The sequence below is a fragment of the Nerophis ophidion genome, linkage group LG22 (assembly GCF_033978795.1).
Source record: "Nerophis ophidion isolate RoL-2023_Sa linkage group LG22, RoL_Noph_v1.0, whole genome shotgun sequence".
NCBI lineage: Eukaryota > Metazoa > Chordata > Actinopteri > Syngnathiformes > Syngnathidae > Nerophis > Nerophis ophidion.
Window position 1 is genome coordinate 15,338,554 of NC_084632.1, and position 11,433 is coordinate 15,349,986.

The window sequence follows — 11,433 nt, forward strand, 5'->3', positions numbered from 1 at the left end:
GCTATTCCTGGCACCGGTAACGAACTCTTTCCTTTTTGGATATGGACACGGCTGAACATGATGTGTCTGCTTTTGTTCTTGAACGTCGATCGATCATCCGGATCAAGGCGGACAAGTGTCTGTCGGAGGAGGAGGGGGCCCTCACATTTGGGCTTGTTATTTACTTTTGCACTCACATGAAATACACGCAGCAAAGTAGTGGGCTACATCATTGATCAAGCAGGGTTTTAGAGACTAAAGCCCTCAATTTCCACTGGATTTTAACTCTTTAGCAGGGTTGGATGCATCTGTTGTGGAAATATCCCCTCTTATCAAACCTCACTAATGTTCTTCCCACAGACAAAAAAGAACTAACAAAAAATGTCGAAACACAGATTTTTACAATGGAGTTCAGGGTGCGCATCGTGCTGTCAAGTGTCTGTTGGAGGAGGAGGGGGCCCTCACATTTGGGCTTGTTATTTACTTCTGCACTCACATGAAATACACGCAGCAAAGTAGTGGGGTACATCATTGATCAAGCAGGGTTTTAGAGACTAAAGCCCTAAATTTCCACTGGATTTTAACTCTTTAGCAGGGTTGGATGCATCTGTTGTGGAAATATTCCATCTTATCAAACCTCACTAATGTTCTTCCCACGGACAAAAAAGAACTAACAAAAAATGTCGAAACACAGATTTTTACAATGGAGTTCAGGGTGCGCATCGTGCTGTCAACTACGATGATGACGGTCTTTGCATCTTATTTTTTGGTTATTTTATCCGTGGAGTGGATCATTTACAATGAAAGAAGGTATTGTGCATCGCTACTGCATCAGTCTGCTTGACGCAAGCCACAACAGGAGCACCTGACTGCTCACACCCACGCTGATTGGAGTTTCGGCAGCCAATCCGGAGAGCTCTTAAGGTCAGCTGACACTTCATTGTTAAATGGTGTCATGTGGGTAACACTTGAATTGCTATGGCGACAACCAGTTTAGAACAGTCTCTGGATACAAGAAAGCTTTGAGGGCAAATTATTTAAATGGGAGCCAATACTAAGTTTTTTTTCTTTACCGTGCACTAGCTACTTTATTTTCTTTCCCACAGAGATGCTCCAAAAATGTGCCAAAAATCATCAAATATATTATAATCGACTGACAACCAGCGTCCTCTGCAGTGGACAATCTTGTTTTGCGTACAGGGGAATTTTTGTTTTTGAATGTGTAATTCTGACAAAAACAAGGGACCAAAAAAAAGAAATGTCCTCTAGAGTGGACACGCTCGTCCTCTAGAGTCTTGCCCAAGGACACTACAGTTAATACTGTTGTGTCCTTGGGCAAGAAACTGTATGCACCTGCTCCAAGTGCCAACCACACTGGTTTAAAAAACGTAAATTAGACTTTGATTCCTATTTTTGAAGAGAGATCAAGGCGATTGATCAAAAAGTGCAGTTTTAGAGCGCTGCAGGGAGGAGGTGGAGGTAGGGGATGACTGGAGGGTTATGGGCCGAAAAGGAAGTGATTTAATGTCCAAAAAGACATGCACTTGTTTTCCCCCTGTCTCTTTCCTGTTGTGCTATGATAGGGACTTCCTCTCCCCAGTGGGGGTGGACGCGGGTGTCATCTGTCCATCCATCCCACCCACGGAAATGTCAGTCCTCTCCCGTATTGACGTCCCGGTCTGACACACGTATCGCACTTTAAAAACCAGCCCAAAAAAAAAAAAGGGTCAAAAGGAACACTTGTTGTTGGAACATGTCACATGTTCATGTGTGTTTTAAAGTCCCAGGCCATACGCAAGCAGTACACCGTGCGCCTTTGTGTTTGTTTTTTTTTTCACAAATGAAGGACTGTTTTCCTCTGTGTTGACAAAAAAATGCCTCAACTTCCAGCCGTGCTAAGAACAGGATGATCACTTCCTGTCTGCCTCACTATCACACTGGCCAACTCCCTTCCCATGTGCACACACCCACACACACATGTTCTACACCGGGGATACTCCACCAAAATGAATTAGGGGGCCATGTTTCCAGAAAGCTAAGGATCGGGGGAGGGCGGGGGGGAAATTCTCCCTTCATTATTGGTCGTACGTTGTATGATCCGGAGAACCGGCGTCCAATTGATTTGGGGCTACAGTAGAACCTGGATTTACAAACTTCATTGGTTCTTGAACATGGGTATTAAACTGAAAGTTTGTATAGTGAAGCAAGAGCTTCCCATAAAAATCAGTGTAAACATGAATATTTGATTCTAAAGTTCCTATTTTAGTAAAAAAATAAATCACACTTTGAAGATGATATAATACATATATATACTGTATGTGTGTATGTATATACATATATATATATATATATACATATATATATATATATTTATATATATACATATATATTGTATATATATATATATATGTATTTTTTCACATATATGTATGTACATATATAAATATATATTATATACATGTATCAATTATATACACTTATATACATACTGCATATGTATGTATAAATATATATATATATATATATATATATACATACATATATATTATGTATTATATATTATATGTATATTATATAAACATATACTGTATATACATAAAATCAGGGAAACCTGTGAAACAGGCTTGTAGGGATCATATAGCCTCATTGTTTTTTTCCTGACCTAATGTTTACACCCATATATATATATATATATATATATATATATATATATATATATTTATGTATATATGTTTACATATGATATATGTGTCTATATGTGTATTTTATATGTATATATACATATATAAATAGATATATATATATATATATATACATATATATATATATATATATATATATATATATATATATATATATATATATATATTATATTATATGTATATTATATAAACATATATACACATAAAATCAGGGAAACCTGTGAAACAGGCTTGTAGGGATGATATAGCCTCAATGTTTTTTTCCTGACCTAATGTATACATACATATAAATACATTATTATTATATTAATATTATATTATTATTATATTATATAAACATATACTGTATATACATACAATCAGGGAAACCTGTGAAACAGGCTTGTAGGGATCATATAGCCTCATAGTTTTTTTCCTGACGTAATGTATACATATATATATGTATATATATATATATATATATATATATATATATATGTTTACATATGATATATTTGTATATATGTGTATTTTATACGTATATATACATATATATAAATAGATACATATATATATATATATATATATATATATATATATATATATATACTATATGTATATTATAGAAACATATATACACATAAAATCAGGGAAACCTGTGAAACAGGCTTGTAGGGATGATATAGCCTCATTGTTTTTTTCCTGACCTAATGTAAACATACACATTAATACATATATACATATATATATATATATATATATATATATATATATATATCTGCGATGAGGTGGCGACTTGTCCAGGGTGTACCCCGCCTTCCGCCCGATTGTAGCTGAGATAGGCGCCAGCGCCCCCCCGCGACCCCGAAAGGGAATGAGCGGTAGAAAATGGATGGATGGATGGATGGATATATATATATATATATATATATATATATATCAACAACCTCTTTTGGCCTTCTGCGACCAGTACCTTTCAGACACGATATAGTACCGAAAATGATTCATTAGTACCGCGGTACTATACTAATACCGGTGTACCGTACAACCCTAGTTTACAGTGGTCTCCTACTTCTCAGTCCAGTGTTTTTAGGAATTTTCTGCATAAATGTTTGGCTCCCAATTTTTGCACTGAACTCAGGGGCCGGCATGGAGTCATTCCCGGGCCGGATGTGGCCCCCGGGCCGCCGTTTGAATGGCACTGCCCTACACCAACCTTCCCTGTTAGTCATTCAGCAGCATCTCTTGCACTTGTACAGTAAGTTTCCTCTCTCTCGTTCTCCATCACACGCACAGACACACAGACACACACACACACACACACACACACACACACACACACACACACACACACACACACACACACACACACACACACACAGAGGAAGCGCTGCCTGTGTCTGCCGAGGATGTGCGAGGCAGCGATGGCACATTAACGACAGGTTCCGTGACAGCAGCATGCATCAGCCTCCCTGAACAAAGCATGGTCATTTTTTTTTAATTCAATGTGGATTGTTTAAGTGAAACAATGGCCCCCAGCCCCATTGGGGGTTTCGGGGGGAGGGTGAGAAAGGTAAGTTTGGCCCGGTGTTTCTTTTTTTTTTGTATTATTTGTCAAGGGCTGCGAGTGAGCCCAGTGGGTTCAGCGGGGTCACAGAGCAGAAATATCTATCGATGCAGTGCAGCAACATCCGCTGTTTTTCAGGTAATGAAAAACAAAAGTGCAGAAATGGGACGTTAAAGTAAATGTAGTTTAGTTCCAATTAAGTGTTCTTACGATACCAATATTTTGGTACCGGTACTAAAATTATTTCGATAATACTTTTTGGTACTTTTCTAAATAAAGGAGACCACAAAAAATTGCATTATTGGCTTTATTTTAACAAAATATCTTAGGGTACATTAAAGTTATGTTTGTAATTGCAGTTAAGTTCTTAAATAAAATAGTGAACATACAAGACAACTTGTCTTTTTTTAGTAAGTAAACAAACAAAGGCTCCTAATTAGTCTGCTGACATGTGCACTAATATATTGTGTCTTTTATCATTCCAATATTTCGTCTACATTATTAAGGACAAGTGGTAGAAAATGTATTATTAATCTACTCGTTCATTTACTATTAATATCTGCTTACTTTCTCGCTTAACATGTTCTATCTACACTTCTGTTAAAATATAACAATCACCTATTCTTCTGTTGTTTGATACTTTACATTGGTTTTGGATGATACCAGAAATACGGGTATCAATCCGATACCAAGTCGTTACAGGATCATACATTGATCATATTCAAAATCCTCATGTGACGTATTTCCTGAGTTTATAAACATAATATACATTAAAAAAAATAAAAGATGATGTGATGCCAAAAAATATCGACTTAATCATAGTAGTATCGACTAGATACGTGCCTGTACTTGATATCATTACAGTGGATGTTAGGTATAGATCCACCAATGGCATTTGTTTACATGTAAATGCCGGTGAGCTACGGTGTGTAGTAAAGCATGCTTAGCAATTCCTCATCCTGCAGGGATTACACTTGTAAAATACTTTATTTGTTGCCATGGAGACAGGATTAGGGATTTAGATGTCGCTAAAACACTGCCGACGGCGGATGGACGTTAGTCGCTAGCTAGCTAGTCATGTCTTAAAGCACCGCTTCCTGAGGGCGTTTCAGTGTTATAACTTCACCTTTATCGTTATTTTTTAAGCCAACATGTGTCTGTTCTCCCTTTTCTGTCTACAAACTGTGTCTGCTTGTAAGTACTCTGTGATTGTGTGCTGCCAAACATGCTCGTCTGCAGCAATGTCACGACGTGACTTCGACGGAAGTGGTACATTTCAGCGATGGTATAGTACTGAAAATGATTCATTAGTATACCACTATATATACTATATGTATACTATATATGTATACAATACTAATACTGGTATATTGTACAACCCTACTCCAATTCAAGTCAGAATGCTAATGTTAATATCCGGCGAGAGCTCTTCTTACATTGTAAGGAAAGCCTAGGATGAGGGTTGCTCTGTATGAAAATAGGATATTACGGTAATGACAACTTTTTCACATAAGGTATCAATATTTGAGCCTTTAGTATTGGCCAAAACCTAAATGAATCCGGTATGATATTACCACAAATCAGGGTACATACTTGTATTCTTATTTGTATTAAGTTAAGTACCAATGATTGTCACACACACACACTAGGTGTGGTGAAATAAACCTCTGCATTTGACCCATCCCCTTGTTCCGCCCCCTAAGAGGTGAGGGGAGCAGTGAGCAGCAGCTGTGGCCGCGCCCGGGCATTAATTTGGTGATTTAACCCCCAATTCCAACCCTTGATGCTGAGTGCCAAGCAGGGAGGTAATGGGTCCCATTTTTATAGTCTTTGGTATGACTCGGACGGTGTTCGAACGACCTACCGATCTCAGGGCGGACACTCTAACCACTAGGCCATCGATCTTAGTGGTTATCTGATTCGATGTCTTTTTATTGTCTCTGACCAATACTGAAATTGAGCCACTTGGGAACAGAAAAAGAGAATTACATAAATAGAAACATAAAATTTAGCCTAGAGTTATGTACAGGGATTCTGAAACTTTTTGACCTTGGGGCCCATTTTTCCACCACAGAGGTGCCCGGGACCCACTCAAATATTAACGCTGAATTAGTAATCTAACTCTCAATCTTAATCGTACCTACCTACAGTTAAACAGGATAAACCTTATCAAATGTTATGAAAGCATGTGTTAATCACAAACATTATTGTCAAGGCTTATGTCAGGCTGATTACAAAAAAAAGAGACTCAGACACAGAAGAACAATACTTTTACATCAGGTTACACAATGCCAACATAAATAATATATAACTAAATTAATGATAAATAATAATATAAGGGTTTCTTAAAGGCCTACTGAAACCCACTACTACGGACCAGGCAGTCTGATAGTTTATATATCAATGATGAAATATTAACATTGCAACACATGCCAATACGGCCGTTTTAGTTTACTAAATTGCAATTTTTAATTTCCCGCGGAGTTTCTTGTTGAAAACGTCGCGGAATGATGACGCGTGTTTGTAACGTTATTGGTTTGAGCGGACATATTAGCTCAACACCACTTACGTCTTTGTGTTGCTGAATCTTTTGCAATTTGTTCAATTAGTAAAGGAGACTATAAAGATGAATGCTGTTGGTGGAAAGTGGTGGATTGCAGCTGCCTTTAGCACCGAAACACAGCCGGTGTTTCTTTGTTTGTTGTGAAGCTTTAACACAGAGCGGTCAAGCGAACATGTTTCTCTACGTCAACCAGCAAGTTTTTGGATGGGAAAATTGGGATATTAAGTCGGCTCTTACCGGAGACTTGAGTGGAATATGCAACCTCCTCCTGCAGCTGTGATTTTGGCTCCTCGGCTTCTCTTAGAGGCACTGGCGTTCACCGCAGCCATCCGACTTTCAGGTATGACTTTACAATCTCACTAAAACACTATTAACACAATAAGCCGATACGAGAGTTTACAGAATTATCCTAGTAAATTTGTCTAATTACATTTGAAACACTCACACTGCCGCCGCCTTTTCTTTTTTTTTCTTTTTCTGTGCTTCCCTCTAACTTTCCTCTTCCAGGAATCTTTTATCCTCACTCAAATTATTGGGAAAATTGTCCCTTTCTCGGTCCGAAAAGCTCTTGCTTCTGGAGGCTATGATTAGAAACAATGTGAGGATGTGAGGAGCCCTGCAACACGTGACGTCACGCGCACATCGTCTGCTACTTCCGGTACAGGCAACGCTTTTTTATTAGCGACCAAAAGTTGCGAACATTATCGTCGATGTTCTCTACTAAATTCTTTCAGCAAAAATATGGCAATATCGCGAAATGATCAAGTATGACACATAGAATGGACCTGCTATCCCCGTTTGAATAAAATAATCTCATTTCAGTCGGCCTTTAAATAAACAAATGAAAACACAGCTTCAATTAGGGGTGTGGGAAAAAATCGATTCGAATACGAATCGAATCATTTACGTTGTGCGATTCAGAATCGATTTTCATTTTTAAAAAATCAATTTTTTTTTTTTTTTATCAATCTAACAAATCACTACGCATCAACACCATAACAATGCAATCCAATTCCAAAACCAAACCTGACCCAGCAACACTCAGAACTGCAATAAACAGAGCAATTGAGAGGAGACACAAACACAACACAGAACAAACCAAAAGTAATGAAACAAAAATGAATATTATCAACAACAGAATCAATATTAATAATTATAATTTCAGCATAGCAGTAATCAAAAATCACTCACTGACATTATCATTAGAAATTTATAAAAATAATAAAAAAGAACAATAGTGTCACAGTGGCTTACACTTGCATTGCATCTCATAAGCTTGACAACACACTGTGTCCAATGTTTTCACAAAGATAAAATAAGTCATATTTTTGGTTTGTTTAATAGTTAAAACAAATTTACATTATTGCAATCAGTTGATAAAACATTGTCCTTTACAATTATAAAAGTTTTTTTTTTTTTTTTTTTTTTTTTTAATCTAGTACTCTGCTTGCATGTCAGCAGACTGGGGTAGATCCTTCTGAAAGCCTATGTATTGAATGAATACAGAATCGTTTTGAATTGGATAAATATCGTTTTTGAATCGAGAATCGAATCGAATCAAAAAAATCGATATATTAACAAATCGTGACCCCGAGAATCGATATTGAATCGAATCGTGGGACACCCAAAGATTCACAGCCCTAGCTTCAATACTTAAGTCATAATTCTTGTGCTTAAGAAACTTCAGTAGGACTTTCGCCCTAGACTTTGTCATTTAATTGATATTGTCCTTACTGCCACAAGTGGTGGAAAAGTGTATTACAATTGCGTACTGCTGAGAAACAAATATTTTTTGGCGGCCCAACAATGGGCCCTATGGTTAAGAAACACCGTCTTACAACACATTTTTTATCCGCTCACAACACATTTTGAAAAATCAGGGTGAAAAAGGATAAATACGGCGCTACAAGTCGAAAAGTTACTGGGCAATAATATCTACTTGTGTTGAGGTCAGGGTTCTCAATGCAACATCTGACCAATGGTTATTCGTTTATGAATCCAATGACATTTTTTTCCGAGTGTAGGAACAGTTTTCATTCATTGGCGTTCCTCACAGTCGGTGTGATCTATGCTAATAGCGTCCACTCATCCAGAGCAGCGGGTCTTAATGAAAAACCTTTTGGCTGGTGATCAGCACTATTGATCAGCCCGAGCCACAGCTTTAAGCCAGGCTAATTGATCAATCACCACTGCTTGCGTTGGATTAATGGAACATGACTGCCGCTTCCCTGAGTCTCCGTGTGTGTGTGCGTGTGTGTGTGCGTGTGTGTGTGCGTGTGTGTGCGTGTGTGTGTGTGTGTGTGTGTGTTCTGGCAATTCTTACTTAATGGGGACAATGCTCTGTTTACACAGTCACCTTTAGGGGACCTCTGACAGTATGGGGAGAAAAAAAAAAAACAGGTCCCCTTAAAGCAGGGGTCTCAGACGTTATTTGGCGGCCCCCACCTTAATATGAAAGTTTAATGTAAGTGCGGCCAGCAAGTTTTATATCAGGGGTAGGGAACCTATGGTTCTAGAGCCAGATGTGGCTCTTTTGATGACTGCATCTGGCTCAAAGATAAATCTTAGCTGACATTGCTTAACACAATAAGTAATGAATAATTTGGCTGGTAATCACAGTGTTAAAAATAACGTTCAAAATATATGCATTTTAATCCATCCATCCATTTTTCTACCGCATCTGTTCAAGAAGTCACATTATTGATTAGAAGTATTTTATTTATTATTGGTTAGCTTTAGAATAAAAAATGTTATTCAAAATAATAGGAGACTTGTTGTACTCTACAAATGTTGTTATTAATAAAAAATGCATGCTATTAGTTGTATTCAGTGTTACTAAATATCATATTGCTCTCACGGAAATACATTTTAAAATCTTTGGCTTTCATGGCTCTCTCAGCCAAAAAGGTTCCCGACCCCTGTTTTATATGAACGGTGCTTGACAGTGTTGTGTTATTTGGGTCCAAAATGGCTCTTCCAACGTTCTGGGTTGCCTACCCCTGCATTAGTGGAAAAGCGGCAAATGAGTGAAAGAGACAGAGACGTTGCCATGGAGACGAGGGTTTTCTTACGTGTCTGGCTGCAGTCACACCGCGACACCTGTCCGTCAGTAATACCAGTCCCCGATAACCTGGACCAATTCAAACCGTTTTTTTTATTGTTTAATTTGCACAGCCTCAAACGATGAACACTACATATATTTCTATTTGACGCCGGGAGCCGTCACTTTTTTGCACTCGCTATCCCGGTACAATCCCGGCTATTATCCACCTACCACCGTGTTGCTGTAGGGAGGAAAAGCGGAACGACTCACATTGCGGAAATAACATTAATCTCCGTGCGTCGGCTAAATTCAAATATATTCCACAACCCCAAACATGTCTTTTTCAAAGTCTGCAGTGAAGAGAAGGGTTTGTGATGAGCAAAGACAATTCCAGGAAAAGTGGGAGATGCAATATTTCTTTGTTGAGCACAGGGGCACCCTGACGTGTCTTATTTGCACGGAGAAAGTTGTGGTGCACAAGGAATGCAATTTGAAACGTCATTATACAACTAGACATGCTGAGGAGTATGCAACATTTTTTTAAGAAATATTTTCTCGCGGCCCAGCCTCACTCATACTCTGCGTACAGTGGCCCCCAGGTAAATTGAGTTTGAGACCCCTGCCTTAAGGGAAACCTTAAATATTGGTAAAAGAGATAATTAATTTTCTTGAAAAGTGAAACATTTGTTATCCTGGCATTAGTGATTCTGTATGGTATCCATCCTCAGTTAAAACTAATATATTTAAAAAAAAAAAAAATCTGGTTTAGTGTTCCGTAGGATGACAAGTGATGATCAAAAACTTGGTCCCCATTCTAAATGATAACCAGTATGTGTTATCATTTAGTTGAATTGGTTGAATTGCGGAAAATATGTATCTGCATCGATGCGTATGAATACCAATAATTTGTATTTACTCTATTTATATTTTGTGTTTTATGAGGGTTATTATGTTTTGACCAATGTGCTCAGTGTGACGTGATCCAGAAAGACACGTTGCTCTCTTTCATTTGGTTTTAGAGAACAGTACAGCATGATAGATGTAGAGCGGGAAAAATGAATTAAATCCCGTACTCTTCTCTTTATTAAGGCCATCACTTCAACAACGACATTAAATAAAAGCATTTTTATTTACATTTTAATTAAATAAAAAAAAGATATATATATTGTGACCAAAAAGTATGTGCTCCAATCACTCTATCAAAAAGTAAGAGTTGTAGAAAGTATTGGAAACTCAACACAGCCATGACATTATGTTCTTTACAAGTGTATGCATGTAGTTTTTTAGCAGAGTGTCCGGAGGACACATTTCAAACAGAAATGTTATTATATCATAAAAGTACTTAATTACGAAGCGTAGAATGTTTTGACTCGGCGTCAGAATGTCAAATGTGTTTGATCGCAGCTGGGTAAACATCTTATTCTATCATGTCCTATAAAAGTACCGTATCAGTTTACCCCATGGGAAAATTGCATGTGTTCCGCCAGTCCCAAAGATGACATGACACCAGCAGCCCCCCTGCCAGGAAGCACACGAGGCACACGGGCCAAAACAGGAAACCCCCAAAACACTCCTGACACTCACACACACACACATTCGT

General features: G+C 37.8%; 1 protein-coding gene across 1 annotated transcript in view; it reads right to left on the reverse strand.

The window, feature by feature from the left end:
- LOC133540590 (adhesion G-protein coupled receptor D2) overlaps nucleotides 1-11,433 on the reverse strand; it is a 313,842-nt gene that overhangs the window by 30,533 nt on the left and 271,876 nt on the right. The gene's annotated exons all lie outside the window — the stretch shown is intronic.